This window comes from Pteropus vampyrus, unplaced genomic scaffold (genome assembly GCF_000151845.1).
Source record: "Pteropus vampyrus isolate Shadow unplaced genomic scaffold, Pvam_2.0 Scaffold373, whole genome shotgun sequence".
Classification (NCBI taxonomy): domain Eukaryota; kingdom Metazoa; phylum Chordata; class Mammalia; order Chiroptera; family Pteropodidae; genus Pteropus; species Pteropus vampyrus.
The window spans coordinates 696592-716776 of NW_011889154.1; the positions used below are offsets into that span (position 1 = coordinate 696592).

General features: G+C 34.2%; 1 protein-coding gene across 16 annotated transcripts in view; it reads right to left on the bottom strand.

The window, feature by feature from the left end:
* Positions 1-20185, bottom strand: part of DLGAP1 (DLG associated protein 1) — an 822162-nt gene that overhangs the window by 459559 nt on the left and 342418 nt on the right. For 15 of the 16 annotated variants that reach the window (XR_002777128.1, XM_023523037.1, XM_023523034.1 and 12 more), the window contains one exon: positions 9444-9518. The exons of the other annotated variant lie outside the window; for it this stretch is intronic. The gene's annotated coding sequence lies outside the window, so the exon portion shown is untranslated. The remainder of the gene's footprint in view (positions 1-9443; positions 9519-20185) is intronic. 16 annotated transcript variants of the gene reach the window in all.

Consider the following 20185-nt stretch of genomic DNA (forward strand, 5'->3'; position numbering starts at 1 on the left):
AGACTAAACTGAGAATTAGGAGATTGCATTCAGGTCTGGGCTCTGATATTAAACATCTGTGTGACAACAAGACGATTCTTGTGATTATTTTTCTGACCTTGTGTGTCTTATTGAGTAAAACAAGGGATTTATTTGGATTGAGGAATGCCAACTCAATTTCCTTGATTTGTCTTCCAACATTAAAAAAAAATTAGGGATTTCACATGAAGACAAGTATTTCAGTTGTTCCTTGAACTCCTGAGTGATCTGGCAAGAGAGGTCTATTATTCCTACATTTTAACCACAAGCTGGTATCCACCTATGGAGCATGAAAATCCCAGTTACATAGTCTCACCTGGCCTGATTCATTCATTTATTGTTATGTACTGTACACCCTATACTCTTCTGAATATTCAGCTAAGGGCTGGATGAATGTCTATAGAGCCTTCATGTTCTAAAACACAAACGGTTGAGGTCCCAAAGGACTTACCAGTGAGGTACCAGGAAAGACTCATGACTTATGTATCTAGATCAATTCAGCATCTTCATATCTCCCTCTTCTCTCATACAGTGACTCAGTGACTGGCTTCTCTGGAAGGCATCTGCCTCCCACTTCCCCAAATGGCTCACAGGTCTCTCCAAGTTCTATTGTTTGCACCTACCCAATTATTCCAACCAAACTATCTTTGCATACTCTTACCTAATTTCCAGATTTTGTTCTTTACCTTCCTGGTGGACTTGATATTTCAGTCCATGGACTTGATAAACTTCTTTCTCTACAAGGCTGCTTTATCAAGTTCAGGGAATCTAAATTCTTATTGGATCATGTAGGCAGTGGCAGTCCAATCCTGTCTAATTCCCCATTTAGCCATGGTTCCTAAAGACTGCAGCCTATGACAATGTACCAGCTTACTGTCAAGGAAAGTCTCATGATGAGGTGGCACAGCTACAGCTACACAGTTGCTGTAGTGCAGAGAAGGATTACAGCCTATTTCTGTAATTCTGTGATTATAATTAAAAGATTATAAAACTCTTTTACATAAAAGACACAGATGTCCAGAGAAATTAAGTTGAATGATCTACTTGGTTTTAAAGATAGACTTTGAACATAGATTTTAAAAAAGTCTTAACAACAGCATTGAAAGCAGGATGATGGCTTCAAAGCAGGTGAAAAGTACGGTAAATAAAGGAATAAAGGGTGTAGGTAAGAATTGTGGAGGAAGGAGACGGGCTAGGAGCTGAAGAAATCTTTACCAACTGATAACTTTGCCTTTACATCCACTTGAAGAAAATTGTTATTTCTTATTAGATATTAATAGGAATCTGTGAAATTCTGAATAGTTTTAAGACTTAAATAAGGAAAAGTGACTTCAAGAAGTTTTAGATGCATAAATCATCCTATGGAAATAGCCTCAATATATTTGAAATGAAAACCATGAGAAGGAACACTACATGTCTCCAGAAGTCTGTTAATTCTAGCCCCACTCATGGAATTTTCAACATGATCACAGAAGTACATACTTAAATAATATAAATTCAACTATTATTTTTTAGTAACTAGCTACGCGACCATTTAATATTTTCTGTTCTCAAATTTTGCATTATGTTGGCTCCTAGAAACCAATTTTTAAGTTCGACTTTGATTAATAGTATTTAAACTCCACCATTATTTTTCCCATTTACAATTATATTGTGTCTATCTCACTCACTTTGGGTATTCTTTCTGAAACATTCCATATAACCAAATATTTGCCCTCAACATTGTACCTATAATTTCCAAAATGTAATTGGAATGAGACTATTTCTGTTATCTGTACAAGTTTCCACTTAGTTGTCTTATTCTGTCAGATTAAAATTTACTTTCTCTACAACTATAGAGAAAAGAATACCTACTAAATTATAGGTTATATGATATCTGAGTCAGGGTTAAAGATACTGAAATGTCATTAAGTGAAAGACTATGAGTCAAATGTTGTGTTTTAGGGTATTTCATATTATATGGCTACTGATAAAAAAATTAAAAATATTCTTCAGGAATGGAAAGACACAAGAACTGATCATTTATTCCTCAGAAAATAATCTCTTACTTTTGGTGAGGGGAGATAATAATATACCTTCACTTCACCAGGTTCTGGGTATTAGGAATGTTCCTGAAATAAATCTGTTGAGCTGAGAATGACAGGAAATTGCCACTTATGCACTTAAAAAGCTTTCATGCTGCCATGAAGCCACCTACTCACTTGACACGGAATCAGTTGCTAATGGTTTCTGGCTAAGGATTTGATTTTCTTTGTCTTAAACACCAAGGGATCACCTATTTCCAAATGGATCACAGACTACTGGGTAATCTGATTCTGAAACAGTTCTGTTCTGTTTTAAAAATTCTTAGTTACATGATCAGTCTAATGTTGGTGATAATTGACTTAATATTGAAAATATTTAAACTCATGTCCACTTCTTTGACACATATTATCTGGAAGACCTAAAGGCATCATAGACATGTCATTTGAGAAAAGTTATGGTTTATTTAATTTTCAGTTATGGAAAAAAACTACCTTTAAAGCTGGTCGTTTTTTATGACAGCTTTTAAAAATGTTTAATTAAGTTGATTAGATACTACTGTACATACCAAATTCTTGATTTGAAGCAATGCTTGAAGGAACACAGCTGGTCATCAATTTAAGCATCTTTTAAAAGCAGATGTGTTAATACTTAAAGCAGGTGCAAGGACATAAAAATTAGTCTTGGAGGAAAAGCACTGAATTTAGAAATGCAGCTGCTGGGAAGGGTCCTAGAGAGCATTTAACTCAACTTCTCACTTTTGAAATGAAGAAACTGAGTCCTAATATTGACACAGGACAGGGTGAATCCCCCCAAGTGGGGACTCAAGTCCTACAGAGAGAGAGAGAGAGAGAGAGAGAGAGACAGACAGAGACAGAGACAGAGACAGAGACAGAGAGACAGAGAGAGAGAGAGAGACAGAGAGAGAGAGACAGAGAGAGAGAGAGTGAGTCAGTGAAGGCCCTGACTGCACGCAGGAGGAATTCAAGCGCACACCAGAGTTAGAGTCAAAAGGAGAGTTTAATAGAGAAGAAATAACGTTCCACAGACAGAGCCGTGGTCTCCTCTCAAATACATAGAGAGAGACTCTGAGTGTTTAAGGAATTCAGTTTAAATCTGTTTTCCTTTCTGGGCATGGGTATGCAGCGTTAAAGGTACAGGGAAGTAGTTGTTGGTAATCTTGGCAGGAATCTTCCTGCAGGTTCTTCCAACTTATGCTGATCAGCCAGATTCCCTGTATAGCAGCACGTAGCAGGCTCTGATTACAACTTAGTTTATTATTTAGTTCTCGAGCCTCTTCTCTATTTCACCATTATTACACAGAGACAGAAAAGTTGCTATAGTGGCCCCTGCCCTGAATTTTATAGCTCATTTAACTTGAGTAGAATATATTTTTATTTCCATATTAGTATTTCTTTCTCAAGAACCCTTGGAAAGTATAGGAATGTCACCTCATAGATTCTTTACCAGAAAATGTGATTATTTGCATCACTCCACATCTTTGTCCTAAATACCTTTTCAAGAAAGATTTAAGACTGTCACATTGACACAGAGAGTGTGTTTATCTTGTTTGCTCTCTCAATACAGATTACACACTTCAGGCCCCATCTGTGTACCATTCATTCAGTTACAATTTAAAATTTTCTCAGGAGGTGAAGTGGAGGAAAAGGGGTAGCTAAAAATTTCTCATGTTTAACAATGAGAAAAAAAATTCAGAATAAAATTCAGTAACCAAATAAAGTTCAACATAAGGATTTAATAACACAAAAGAAAAGTGTGTGTGTATGTTTCCCTTTTTATTTTTTCCAATATATTCTATCCTTCAAACTCTAGTGACATTTTCTTTGTTAATATGGGAAAATTGGCATGAAATTGTGTTTGCATGATAGAAACTTTTTGAGAATTTTGTAAATTGTAAACAATTTCTATCAGTTCCTTATTGAAAGATTCCATAGTTTATAGTGCCACAAACTATCTTTGCTTATGGTATTGTGAGAACTGATAATTGGCTGGCACTAAAATACTAGAAAGCATAGTAGTACTTCAGAAGAGAGGAGAAAGAGTTTGAGAGAAAGCAACAAGGTATCAGTTATTAAATATAGTATCTGCTATATCAGAGGGATATGAAATACCATTTTAGGATCAATTTGAAAAGTATATCATTCTACCTGTGGCTACAAAAAATTTATAATGTATATTATTAATATGAATATAGAGATAAGAAGTCTGTGCTAAGAAAGATGGCCAGCTTGTGAAAAAATGAAGAGAGGGTTGTATCCATTGTTTTAATTAATATACATAGCCAGTGAGTTTAACTTTCATTTATATGTATTCCAGTCACCCCCAGGTATCCATAGGGGATTGGTTCCAGGATCCCTTATGGATATCAAAATTTGCAGATGCTCAAATCCTTTACATAAAAACAGCATAGCATTTGCATAATAAAATGTACAGTTAAAATTTGTTAAAAGAATAGATTTTATGTTGTATTCTTATCACAGTGAAATTTTAAAAAGTCAGGTTTTATTATGGAAAAAATATTTATAATGTATAAAATATAAGCAAAGTTTTATTCAGTTTAATGGATGACTTTTTTCCATACAATTCTCAAAACGTTATATTCATAACAAGATCTAGGCATCTATTTAAGAGCAGACAGGAGGAAAAAAATCCCATTTTCACAATGGAGTGAAAAACTACTAAGTGAGGCTATACGTATAGTTTCTTTTCTCTTCTGTCCCTGACACACATATCCTGACATCCCTAAAAATGTCGAGTGACTTGACTCATTTTAGCCAAGATATCACAGATTAGTAATAAAGTATGTTCAATTGTAGCTTGTTTGGGAGATGAAGTCAAGAAGAAACTATCTATTGTTTCAGAAGCCAATATATGAACTTGGCTGTGTGCTGTAAGCCTAAGACTAGAATCTCAAGAGGGGCATGAGGTTTCACCACTGTTCTTCTTTTTAGGCAAGTTTCAACAAGATGAAGCGCTGCTTAACTCCCTGTGTCAAGGGGCTGCTTTCCTACTGTGACTAAAAGTACTCACACGCTTGCCAGTGAGCGGCCTGACATGGGCTTGCTTCCAAGAGACCAGGTGTTAACAGTGTAACAGAACGCTATACCTTTGCTTATTGGATTACCTCAGAACTCTATACCTTTGCTTATTGGATTGAAACCAATTTATTACTCTGCAGTATAGTAGTGCAAAGAGGAATGTTTAAAGGAAATAAAGCGATGCCTGAATAGACACAGGGACCACATTTTCACTTTCTTTGGTGCCTACGCAGAAGCAGCAGATGAAGCAACAGCAGCAGCTAGAATGGAGTAAATGCTTAGCACCCAAAAGTTTCCTCCAACTATATAGAAATTTTTGCAAAAAAAAATTGTGGGGCAATATCAGTATAAAATATGTTCTATTTCTTTGTAGTTTGTTGATTCAGTGACTCATTTTAGGAAAGGAAATGGAGATATTCAGTGGGTTTTGTTCAGATGCTTATACATATTCATTATTATCATAATATGTTTACGCTATATTAATTCTCTACCATCTGAAGGACTGTCATATCAGTTCTTAAAATACCTTTTATAAATGAGGAGTGTAGGTGAGAAATATTTCTCCTCAGGTTACCATTACAGAGGTCAAATTGTTACAAGATAAAGAAATATGCTCAGCGTTCAAATGTGGCATCCTTATGGAATCCCTGGCCATGGTGTCTTCTTCATCCAATGGTCCCTGTTTAGTCTGAGCAATGTTCTCTTACAATTATCCTATTTCTAACTTGAAAGTATCTTCTATACATTTACAGACACCCCAAAAAGAAATATTTCCCAATTAGTATAGCTATTATGACAAAACATAACTAAAGAATAATGATGGGGCTATCCCGAACTTTTGGCCGTGCAACTTTCCTTTCTTTAATATCCCACCCTAGAACCTGGACCTTTAGCAGTGGAGAATCTACTAGTTTCATTGCTGAGTGGGGAGATTTTTCCCCTAGGATCCTCTGATAAAGGATGGTGACCAGTTATTTTTCATCTCTGTTAGGGATTTGAACAATAATTTCTTAATGTATTAAAAGGTATACAAGGTACAAAGAGATTCATCAACAATAAAGGTTTTGAAATCTCATTTTGTGAACCTCTTTTAAAAGAAAATACTGGAAATTCCAGGTTGATCTAACTGTGGTCTTGGGGAGAGGTGTCAAATGGCATGAATAACAACTTGATCTGATTTTTATAGAAAAAAAATATATTTTTAAATTTCATATGTTATATAAACGTCTTGATGTGACCTGCATTTCTAACAATCATGTGTCCCTTTAAAGGAGAACAATAGTAGAAATAAGTGTTCCTACAATTGATATGTCACATATAGTACTAGACTGAATAGTTTCGGGTTGTTAAATTTAATAGTGTACTATATAATCATCTGAGTCACTTGGAAAGTTTGTGAAATTCAAAGGTCTCAAAAATCCTAACTAATATAAGTAATATTCTCTTCTTCATTCTCTATAAAAGCTAACTTACTTCAGATTTGTGGTTTAATAAAATACTTTAAATTTTCTCCAATACTATATTGCATGATATTTGCAAAAACTTTATGACATTTACATGTACAAGACTAGAGTTCACAGGCAGTTTGTCATCAAGATGAACATAGCCTTTAGATAGCTGTATTATAAGAGTTTTGTGGTATGCATAATTCCAAAGATGGCCCACGGTTGCCAGATTATTCAATCAAATACCTACTTAAGTGCTGCTGCTGTGAAGAAATTTGGCAGCTGTAATTAAAGTCTCAAGTAGGGTGACCTTAAGCTATGGACATTATCACCTTGACTTTATCTAATCACATGAGCCCTTTAAAAGGCAGAAGAAGAAGGCAGAAGAAGTGAGAAAGACTGAATCACAGAAGAATTTGATGTGCCTAGCTAGCTTTGAAGATGGAGAGGGGCATAAGCCACGGAATGTGGAGGTTCTCTAGAAGCTGAGAACAATCTCCTTCAACAGCTAGCAAGGAAGTAGAAACTTCGGTCCTATAACTGCATGGAATTGAATTATGACATGATCTGAATGATCCTGGATGCAGATTCTTCCCTCAGAGTGTCCAGGTATGAGCCCAGGTGAGGTGATATATTGATGTCATTCATGTAGTACCCTAAACAGAGAACAAAGTCAAGCCTGCCTGAACTTCTGCCCTATAGAACTCTGAGATAACAAATGGGTGTTATTTTAAGCCACTAAGTTTATGGTAATTTGTTATGCAATGAAAGAAAACTCATACAGGTTCTGATACCCTACAATTATTGGTTAATTTATACCAAATTATAGTTCAAAGCAGCAATGTAGAAAACTTCTGTTAAATTTTAATTTTTTGGACTAAAATCTCCTACTTCTCTCAAAAGATCATTATGTTGGCTAAAACTAATATCTAAAATTTCCAAAACTAACATTTTATTAATAGTTAACATCAGTATAATGGATAAATTTTCTCTTTCAAAAGATTCAAAAATTTGAAATCTTTTCACATGAAATATATTTTATATCCCAACCACTAAAAAATGTGTTTATATCTCTATCCATCAAAAAAAATTAGACTTTAACTTTTCTCTTGATCTTTTCTATAGGAAGCAGAGGGAAGAGTAGATTTTCTGACATTATTTTTATTTATAGTAATATTTGCATATACTTAGTTTCTACTGGAAATATTTACCATAAATATAATTTCTATACCACAATAGGTAATACAATCACATCTAATTAAAGAAAAGCATTTGTATAGTCACTTTGGCTGGACCTTATACAAATGTAGAAAATGACAAACCTGAAATTAATCACCAGATGTCTGACATTAAAACAGAAATTTATCAAAGCAGAAATGTATGAGTCATAACGATATCTAATTCCATGACTCTTGGGCAGATCCCCTTCTGTATTTTAATGGAACTAGCATTTATTTATGTTAAAACCCTCTTACATTTAGCTCAGCCACATAAAATCCCCAGGTGAAGAATATTCTCTGTGTGGAAGATTTCAAAAGATTTAGATGTAACCTATATCCTTTCGATCTGTTTAGATGTAACCTACATCCTATTTTTTGTCTTTCATCTCTGTAGATCATCTTGGAAAGACAGACACATTTTATCTTTTATACTTCATCATCCCTAGCTTGATTTAATAAATTAGAGCAGACAAGTAAACTAAGCTTTTATGGACCTCTACTCTGATTTATAATATCCATAGAAGCAATTTGTTTTTCCCTTTGTGTGTATCTTTCAGCAATACATCAGAGCAGCAAGACTAGCAAATCCCAGAAAAAAACTTATTGAGATAAAAAGAAGCTGAGTCAGAAAGTTGGTGGCGAGATACTAGTTTATCATTTTCTTAAGTTTTAGAGAATGAGAACTAAGTAGGGGAAAATTGAGATGACTCTTGAACACTGTCTTAGCAGCCAATAAGGAAGACTGATGAATGTCATAACTGTACATTTAAAAAAGCATTTAATATCAGTACTAAGGATAAACTGAGTAATATAGTATATTTCTTCTATACTGTATATTGAATGCAGAAACTGCAAAGATAATGAACAAGACACTTACAGGGCATCATCAGTGACAGGGTAGAAAATAAGGATAAGTGGATAAGAAGTGAGAAGAAATGCCAATTTCACCTCTGGCCAACCTGAATTCTTTCAAAAAATTTAAGATCAAAGAACAATAAATTTCTTACAAGAGACAAGGACAAAGTACACAAAATAAATATTTCTTTAGAGTCAACTAAATTCTGATTCTCTTTGCTACCGAAGTCAGTCACTTCATGTAATGCCTGGTTTTGAGGATATTCATAGAGCCCAGAGTGAATGGGTTCTTTCTAAATGCTGTTTATGGCCTCACATAAAATGGATGTAATCTCTAATAGTAAAAGGTGATAAGAACATCTCTACCCACTCTTATTTTGAACACTGCAATAAATCTGCACACAAGCAAGTAGTCCTTTCCCTAGATTGTCCAGTGCAGAGAAACAACAGAAACTCTTGTTAAAAATGTTAATCCCCAGGCTTGGCTTCAGGTAGAATAAAGAGTATCCTGGGAACAGAGTTCCAGTAATCCACATTTGTACAAAGGTCTTGTTGACCTTTGGGCAGTTTCTGAAATACTGCTTGCTAAGGCCTCCCTTCCCCACAAAGAAAACAGCAGCAAACACCAATGCAAATGAAATAACTATATCCATAAAAGATAAATACCTAAAGTCTAATTATAATATTTAACCCAAATTGGTTTCTCAAGTCTATATTATTTTTTCTTCTCTTCCTAGGGATGGGTCTGTTCTAGTGAGCAACAATATTCCAAGGCTAGCCACTCTCATCTCTTAATGACTTAACTGCCCTGCTCATTCAGGTACCTTAGTCTCTTTTTGCCACAGTCTCAGCTTCTCAGTCATATCCCATGGAACCCTCTTCTAATCATCTCGTTCCTCCTTTTGAAAAAAAAAAAAATAGCGTCATATGCATCCAAAATAAAGGAAAAAAAACTGGTTAACTCCTTGATATTTTTCAATAATTCTTGATCATTGGCTTCTAATTTCTAGAGTTATTGAAATTTTGAGTTTCTAGGAGATAGAGGTCAGATTGTACTACATCATTAAAAATATTTTTGCTATCAATTTTATTACTATATCTGAATCATTCCTACCATTTAATTAATACAATATTAACTAGTATTTTTTGTTGTTTATGCTATGTATAACATTTTACAATTTGGCATTCTTTGTTTAAAAAGGTTAATTTTTAAATATTCTTTGAGAATTTTTTTTTATATATATGTAAACCAGACACTACTTTATTTTTTATATATGTAAACCAGACACTACCTTAGTTACTAAGAATAATAGTGACCTTATAGGAGCCAAATTTATCTTATAGCACTAAAACTATGAGATTCCAAAAGAAACATCAGTTTACTTATAATCTGTATATCTCTTTCTGGTATTTAACTTCCAAGTATACAAAGGTGCTAACCAGAATAGAATTGACCTAGAAGCTCATTATTTTCAAATCTTGATGAATAAAGTCATATATATATATATATATGTGTATATATATATATATATACACACATATATATATATATATATAATCTTTTGTAAAACATTTTCCTTGTGGTTATATAATTAATTATTGAGTTATTGGTAAAGCTTCTAATAATTGCATATGATCTACTGCCTAAATCTCAATAATAATATTTATCTAATTAAAGGCCAAAGGTGAATAGGACCATTTGAGTGAATATGGTGATAAATGATTTAATAGAACTACTGTTCCTACTCTAGGAAACTTGGACGTCTTCCCACATTGTCTTAGCATGTAATAAACGCTGATTGAATAATTCTCAGAATGTCTATAAATAAAGTTTAAAAATATGGCTGGGGGATTTATAGTCTCATGAGAAATCATGCATATCAATGAGTTATAAATTGTTAAAATATAGGTCTGTGCACCATGGTGGCATCAAAGCAAAGAAAATGCTTAATTCCATGTGTTAGGGCATTATCTCTGTATTTCTAGCTGATACTTAGCACAGTGCTTGATGTGTTCTCAATAAATGTTTCTTGAAATAAAAAAAATAAATTGCTGAATAAATGATTTGATATCAATTGTAATCAAAAGAGTGAACTGGGACTATCTAGTCTCCGTGGATAAGGGGTTGATAGAAAGTTCTCTCTTAAAGGTTGTATACAAAACAGCTATGGAACATACAGATAGAGATATGTGGATACATGAGTCTGAAATTTAAGTCTGGGGACAACAGTGTTCTCTAAACTGAGCAGGCCCAGAAGGCCAGAATTTCAAAAGGTATGACAAACTTTGAATGTAAGATTGAATAAGACCAGACTGAGATTCTAATGACCCTTATTCTTTGCCTCTGAGTACCTGATCCTGGAACAAGGGATTTCTAATATAGAATTATAGGAAATAATATTTTCCAGCCTACTCTATAAACTTATTTCAATGTTTGATTTCCAGAAGAAAATGAAAGTCAAGTCTTTCTTAACCTTCCTCTGAAACAAAGCAGAAAATTTATGTTAATGTATTTCTAAGTTCTCCTCCAAGAGCTTCCTGACTTTATAAGAAATGCTTAAGCAACCTTTTAGAGTAATAAAAATCTTACTTTATCCTAACATATGCATAATTAACATATTCTTCTGCATGTGGATAATAGTGGGATAAGGAGTTGTAGATTATACAAACATTTTTACTTGGAAAGATTTTATAAATCTTACTTAAGTGAATATAATGAGACTTCTTAGGTATAATACAAAATTGTGTTTGCTCATATCATGATCAAGCCTTATGCATAGTAGCCAAAAGCAATAAAATGGATATAAGAAACAGGAAAGATCTTATTTATGAAATGAAGACTATTTAGATACCAAAAATAACTTCAAAGGTATATATGATAACCTGAGCTGACAGGCTGGAAATCAAGCCCATGCGACTTAGGTGTCAGTAGTGTGGGGTGAATGTAGATATTGTTACTTTTAGTGCATTTGTATCAGATGTCTTAATGTTTACTCTGCTCTGAGGAAAAAAACCTTGGTCAACCACCTTCATCCAAATGAGGAATTAAGTTATTATGTGGTCCATGCACCTGTTTATTACCTATAAAATGGCTTCTCCCATTAGGTTGCCGAACTTTGATGAGAAACACTGTCCATCCCAAGTAGACCATGTTCATTTGAATAGATATTAGAAAAGTAAAATATAAAAATTGTGAATTCCATCATGCCAGAAGGTAGATAAAAATTCTTATTCAGCCACTTTCAAGAAATGGGTTAATTTTTGAAGAAGTAAAAATTCTCGGATTTAGCAGGAAGATTTGAAACACTAATCTAAGCCATCTGAGTCCATTCTTGACAGTTTAAAGTAATTAAATTCAAATTTTGCCTTTTATACTTGTACCATATTGATTCAAAATTACTTGGAGTTTTTCATAGCATGATAAAGCAGGAAGAATGTAGTTCGCCAAATCTTTACTTGGTCATAAGTAGCATTTATCATGACAAATCCTGTCAATCAAGCGGTTCCTGCTCACCCATACAGTATAATAATCTAAACTAGATTTTGATCATGTTATTCTTTTCTTCCCTTGACAGTCAAACAAATCCTAGAGCATGGGTAGACTGACAAACTGGAAACTGTGACTGGATAAACTAGTGGTCTTCTCTAGGTCAGTCCTGTACCAAACCAGAGGAGGGTGTGAAGGCAATTTTGACTGTAAGCGCCAACAGTTATGAAAAATCTGCAAATTAGTTGCCAAGGCAAAAGCAGTAGTAAAAAGCTGCCGTGGGACTGAAAAAGGAGTTGACATTTGTCACTGTCTGTATGTAATAACTTCCGCAGTACAAGGCATACTCTAATCTAGGAACTACTTGTATACATAGTTTTTAAAAATGTTTCCATTAAAAACATGATACATGTGGGGATAGATAATCATGCCGTGCAGATGGCAGCCACTGACTGGACTGTATTTGGCTCTGTGTAGCTATACTTGCTGATGCTGTTCTCATGCTGATTTAGTCCGGCTCTGTTTCTGAGTCAATTCTGGTTAGCTGGCTTCAGGTCTTCTCCTTCTCTTTGGCCATGCCAATCATGCTGATTGTCACATCTGGGGACTCTGTGCTCCTGAAATGATTCTCTTGGTCCAGACTCCTATCATTTCCCTGTTCTCAAAATTTTGCTCTTCCCTCTGGGCTCCAGTTCCTAATTCTGAGATTTCGTTTCAGTATCCTTATGGAATTTGTTTTTGGTAAACTGGTAAACATTCCAATCCCTTCTGGGAGCTGGTGCATCTACCTTAGTTTCATTTCTAAGTTTGATTTCTGCTAACCTCCAATATGTCCGAGGCCTTGCTTTTGTCAGTCTCTATCTCCAGCATGTTACCCCAGGACAGACTACCTTGTTGTGGTTGCCTAGTGGACCATACTACTGAGTACTAGGCCTGTAGTGTCTTTTAGGACACCACATTACAACCATGGGCTTGGACTGGGTTTTGACTTTCCCCCTAACTGTAGTCATAACTGACTCTGGGCAATAATTGTATCCATAATTTCCTTTGGAATTATTCATCTATCCACTCACCTACCTGTCTATCCGTCTATGTATGCATGCATACATCCATCTTTTCATTCATGTATTCATTTTAAATTATTTAGGGCTTACTCTATGCTAGATCCTATGCTTAGTGCTAGCAATATAATAGTTCCTAAAACAGACATTACCTCTACTCTAGCAGGGAAGGCAGATAGTTAAATAAACAATTACAATAACGTGCGATAAGTGGCTCTCCACATATCTGCCTGAATAGATGGGTTCAGTGCCAAATTCCCATATATTCTTTATTGCCCTATTTCTCTGTGATTACACAGCTTTACCCTGCTGAGGTCATAGGCTAATATTTTCAGTTCTCTTATTGAGAACTTTAGGGAAAAATATCATTTTAAGTCAGGAGAGTAAGCATTAATATTATGTGCATAATTATACAATAACTTCTTAGATTTGCATGGAGTTTTACAATATGCAAATTTTTTATTTATAGGTCTTATTCTATCTTCAGAGCATATTTGTGAGGTATAGACAGAGTAGATATTATTTTCATCCTCATTTTATTGAAAATAAACTAACATAAAAATTAAAATTTCTTGAGCAAAGTTTAGAGCTGAAACTAAAAGCAAGCCTTATTATTGCTAATATGAAATTCTACCCACTTTATTAATAATGCAATGGAAACTTTTACAGATTCTAAAATCTTAGTAATGTCATTTCCAGCTATTATTATCTAAATTTTAAAACAGGTTAATGCTCGCAGGATAGCCTTGTATGTCACCAGTTCTGGAAAAGTGACAAAAGATAATGCACAGAACTCTAAAGTGTTGATTTATCTTTCATTAAATATTTATTACTTTAATTTATGAACCTAAGTGGGAGGCAGAAAGATGAAATCACTTGCCTCTTGTCTTTGAGAGATGTGAGATCATTACTAAACCCTCACAAAAACAGCAGGTAGCTCTTGAAACATTTTCCAAAGAACACTTGGAGACTTTGATTCATGACTGAAGCTGTGCTGTGGCGTTTTACTCTTTACCATCCTTTATGGAGAAGATTCATTCTTTTATTATCTGTTGTCATATTTAATTAGTGTCATCAGAATGTGTTGTTATATGTTGTTTGTTTCTTTTCATTTTTTCCCTTTCATATATCGATATGAATTTCATTTCTCTAAACAGCCTGTGTCCTTGAAACTGTAGTTAAGAGTTTACTTTCAGGGTTCGCTTCTTTCAAGCCACCAGAGTCAGTAAGTTTTTAAGATGACTGTGTAAAAGTCAAAGGTGTCCCACACCTCCACATCTTGGAAAATCCATCTTTCTTTTTACTTTATTTCTGGAATGATGGGAAAAGCCTGGCATTTAGCATCACATAAGTAAGCTATAGTTAAAATATGGAATTTTTCATTATTATGGGTAATCTCTACATGCCTATGAACTTTAAAAGTGAATTTGTGGTATCATGATTATTTTGAAGCAAGAGTATTATAGAAACTTAAAAAGTTGTTTCATAACTCTTTAATTCTCTTAAGCAAAGAGCAACCTGACAACCACTGGGGTGAGGTCAGTGGCAAGTGTGACTGTCACTCTATTACTTCCATGGTATTTGCCTTCAGGTGATTTTGTCACTTGGTTTTGAAGAATGGAGAACTTTCTCCTGATGGTTTTCACTTACTCTCTGATCCTTTCAGGTTTAAATATCTATTCTCTGAAAAATTTTTGAGTAGTACTATTATAAACTTGTCACCAGGGGAGCCCCATGACAGATACTGTATTAATAGAGAGGAAAAAACTCCAAATTTTCATAATATGGCCTCTTTTAAAACTAATTTTTTTCTCAAGGGTTTTAATCAACACCCTTTACAGGATGGCAAAGTAAGCCATTAGTCTGTCTTTGAACTAAGCCATTAGTATTTTTTCTAAGTTGAAAAGAATCCTTATTCTGTATAGATTAGATCACAGTTCATATAACTCCAGGTATGTAACTGTAGGAAATCAACAAATATAAATCAGAACTATACAATGGTGTACATAGGCAAAAGGGATGCATCATTGGAAGACAAACAGGCTCAAGCTAATTATTAGCATGAATTTAATAAATAGAAAATTCCCTGTAATGACTGTTTTCACAACTATTACACCTAAGACCCAAATGCACCCAAGATGATAATCTGAATTGGTTTGTTTATACTTTGTAATGTTTAAAATCTGGCTCAGTTTTCAGCGACAATATCAAATCTTCATAACATTTTACTTAAAGAAAATGAACATTACTTTCATTATTTAAGTACTGGCTTTGCAAATGCATGTTCCTAGAATGGTTAAAAGAAAAATCCTCTTTTTATGTTCAGAGGTAAGTACCAAAATCCTGAATCGAGTTAAGATCAGATTTTATGATTTAAACCATTTTTCAGTAAGTATCCTGAGTGTAATAGGGGCAGACAGTTGATAGGATGTTTTCAAGATGCTTTTTAGTGGGAAGAGATATGTGTCAGCATTTGCTGTGACAGCAAATAATTCCAAATATTCCAGTGACTTAACACAACACAAGCTTATTTCTTGCTTATACGACATGACCAGTGATGTGGCAGGGGCACTCTGGTTACTGCAGTCAGTGAGGTACACAGCTGACAAAGGTTTCATCTCAACACATTTTCAAGTTCATCATAGCAATAGAAGGAGATTGGAGACTGCACACTAGCTCCTAAAGTTTCTTCTCAGCAGTGATAAAGCATTTTTGCTCATATTTTATTGGCCAAAGAAAGTCCCAGGGCCATATCTAACTTTAAAGAGACATGTAATTCTACCATGTGCTTAGAGGAAGAACTGGCAATGTTTGATGAATAACACTAGTGTTACCACAGAATAAGATGTGTTTGTGTGCTACCCAAGTGTCCATAAAGCCATCAGAGATACCAGTTAAATGGGCAATCGTGATATTTTAAGAAAAACATCAGCATGCCCCAGATCTCTTAGAATTACATTGTCATAAATAATAAAAGTGGATTTGCAGATTGATATATCATCTCCATTCCACTGTTGCTGGGGTTAACTATCTCAATGTCAGTCAAAAATGGTGGCTTTCAGAGAGGAGGACTATACTTTTATAAAAGGTGTCTAAATGTGGGGAAGATGGAAAAAAAGAAGATTGACCTTCTTCACATTAAAATTAGATATATAGTCACATGGTGTGCTAATTCAGATCTATTGTGAAGCAAACAGCAAAGATGAGATGAGATAGTCCAGAGGTTTATGGAGGATGGGTCAGGAGAAAGTAGGAAGAGCGTTCAGACTTCAAAGCAGGACTGACACCTGTAGGAAAGACGGAAGGAAGGAGGAGTCTCAGACTGTAAGATGTTTCTAAAAAAGGTTTAGGCAGGCTGATGAGAGGTCTACAAGCCAAAGCCATTTGTAGGAGGGGTCCCCCAGTTTGCTGGATGGACCTATCACCCTGACTGTGATGTGCTTAGTCACTAGCCAGAAGCAGCCCATGGAAAACACAGGCTTGACACAAATTTGGTGGTAGATCCAAAGCAGGAAGCTGGGCCCTCAGCCAATTAGGTTCCTGCCACAAGAGTTGTAGATGGTGTATTTTTATGGCCACCACACTTGGTACTCAGAATTGATCAATTCCAACATTAGCATTGGTCTTGGGTAGTGCAATCAAGATAAAGGCAAGGGTGTCTGATGTAGTTTCAAATATCCTGACCAACCCTAGGCGAGAACCTCCAAAGAATCTACAGAGCCCTTTTAATTTAGTGGGTTTCCTAGGCTATTCTAAACACAGTACACCTTAACATCTCCTGAATTCACTGGCATATCTAGGTAAGAACTGGACTAATTGTGAGATTAGATTTGTTAGCAGACTAGAGAAGTTGACTAGGAACTTTCTGATTTTCTCTTTTGCATTTATTACCATCTGACGTACTATATATTTTTCTTTCTTTGGAAACATGCATCTAGTATACTTAATGCTTTTTCTAAGTTTAGACAAACTGAAATGCTAATAGAATATTAGAGACTCAGAGTCTATACATTTTGAATATGTGTGGTATCCAAACAAAGTCTCTAGAGGATAGAAATGAGCATAATATTTCTCTAGTAGGAGAAAACTCATGGCTAGCATACAAAATATTGTAAAGTCACTGAGGCAGTATTACATATACTCTCCTACCTGTGTTCAATATTGAGGTCTGTGACAATCTATGAGGGGTTTGTTTTTGCCTTTGTTGTCCAGGAAGGACTTTATAACTCAAGCTCAGAGAATTGGAAGACTGTCTGCATATAAACTTGGCTAAGTTAATGTTGCATAGAACAAAATTTCTGTCATTTATCTGAATATATAAAATGACAAAGAAAGAGAATTTTGTATTTCTTTTAAAATCTAAGCATTTTCTCATGGAATTTCACCCATTGGTAACAACCTTATGAATCTAAAACTTAACGAGTCTTTACGATCTAGAATCATCAGCATTCTATAGATATTTTCTATATCACTCAATCTAGTACTTGGGTTCCACCTTGGTTTTCTAACTAATTCTCATTTGGACTAAAAGGGTAGTATCTTGTATATCTTTTACATTCTCCAATCAGCTCTTATCGTAAAACTACGTATGTGTGTGCATGTGTGTGTGTGTGTATTTACACACATCCTTCTCCCCGCACAAACATATTTCTCTTTCATGGTTTCTTCTTTTATTTATTACTATCTGACATACTATATATATTAGTATAATCTCTTTTTACTCAATTGTCTGTTTCCTCAATGCAACATAGGTTGGATGAGAGCAGGATTAGTTAGTTGTCTGTCTGTTTATTACTGAATCTCTAGACTTGTAATAGGTGTTCAATATTGAATGAATGAGTGAATTATATACTTAGTGTTCTGGCATGAATTTTAAATCATATGTATTATTGTGCATGTTTACGTTTGTATATATATTTATAATATGTATAGTTATGTATTGTTATGTGTGTTTACATTCTAAAGCTATAACTTTAATCTTCTGATTTCAATATTTTTTAAATATCAATAACAGGAACAAATTTAAAAGTTTAGGTTATTTGCAGATTTTGATAAATATACACAACTACGTGTTTTAACACATATAAAATATTTTTTACAGTATACATTAATGTATAAGCAAGTTTTTACATTTGTAATGATTCTGTAATATCTAGTAACAGAAATGAAGAGGAATCATTATTTACGGAGTCAGAGGTGCCTGAAGAGAAAGAACTGGATTATCTGGTCTTTGCTCTGTTCTGCCATCTGCTGTTTGCTGGTAAAACAACAGCCAACATGGCAAATGTCTAAACCCGGAGAGCTGGAAACGACTTTAGAACTATTCAATCCAACCTCCATATATACATATGAGAAAATAAAGATGCTAGAAATTAAGTGACTTGCACATTTGTTGTCTGTCTTGTTACTAGCAGAGCAGAATGTGAAGGCAGTGCTATTTAGTGGCAAAAACACGAATTCTAGAGTTAGGTAGACTTTGTTTAGCATTTTGGCTGCATGACCTTTGACAAATTACATAGCCTTTCTGAGTTTTAATGTCCTTTTGGGATTCATAATATTTATATTCTATGATTTATGTGAGAATTCTGTGATATATACATATATCTCATGACTGTATTTAAGAAATAGTCATTATTTTTACACTGCTTGGATGTAAATTCTTTCATGACAAAGTCATTTTATCTTTAAATTCCAGTGAGAGATAAAGTATCTGAGGGACTGAGTTCATAATAAGTACTTAATAAATACTTCTTGAATACATCTAAGAGAGGTCTTTCACATCTCATTACAAATTACACTGAAAATCATATATTGGGGATTGATGAGTCAGTGTTGTAAAGTACAAGTGATCTTGAAAAATTTCTCTCATTTGCTTTTCATCAAGTACCTTAACCTGTGAATGTGTGTGTATCATGCAAATTATAATCTCTACTTCTCATTTCAGAATATTCATGTTCTCTACTTTCCTATTCAAACAGAATTTACAGACAAATGCTTCTTAATTCCACATTTTTATTCTGATTTCTTTTACAATAACTAAATATCAGACTTGTTTAATACCTCCACAGAAATCATACATTTATAATGTATGATATTTTTAAAAGAATATCAGTCATGTAAAATTATATGATGTGGTACAAGTTAAAAGAAAGTTGCTTATGTAAATATTTTTGCATAACAATTTTTTATAAAGTATAATGAATATAAAACAGTTTCTCCTTTTTTGAGATCTAAGCTAAGGAACTAAACTCAGTAACAATCACTGACTAACAATCTAGGTTTTAAAACATTTGTAGTAAGAAAACAATGAAGATGGCAGCGAATGAATGGTATAGAGTAGTTTTAAGCATCTTAAGTATTTGTCATTCTTTAATGTGATTTCTTTAGGAACAATTAAATAATATTATTTTTTAACCTATTTTGTGAGTTCCTTATGGATTCTAAAGATAAATTTGATGCTGTATCTAAGAAAAGAATACGTAGAGAAGTGCTTATAAAATGGATAATAAATGGTCGAAAACAAATTTAAATTATTTTGTTTTAAAATTTAGAATCTATGCCCTTTAAAGTAATTTGGTGAGGTGTCTCAAGAGTGGGTAGGACACTGGTTACTGATAGTAAACTTGTCACATTTGTCTACCATCTCTTTTGCTCTAAACCCTGGGAAATTATGTAAACAATATTTTTAATATCCTCACAAAAATCACTGAAAAAAGAAAAGATTATCACCTCCAGAAAAATTTAATTTAAGAAATCTCTGAGATGTAAAGCAGAAGTAATCAGATTGAAAGAGAAACAAGGCTGGATAAATCACATCCCCAAAGCTGACTGCTGGGGAAATGAGAATGGTTCTGGGGCTTGCTGAGTCAATAGAGGAAGGAGCAACAAGGACTCATACAGGGCATCCCCACACTGATCAGTTGGGGAACTACTTATGTAGTGCCTGAGGGGTTCCACATAAGCACGTTTGCCCCAGGATAAATTAGTGAATGTAGTTTTGGGAATGCAGAGGCCTCAG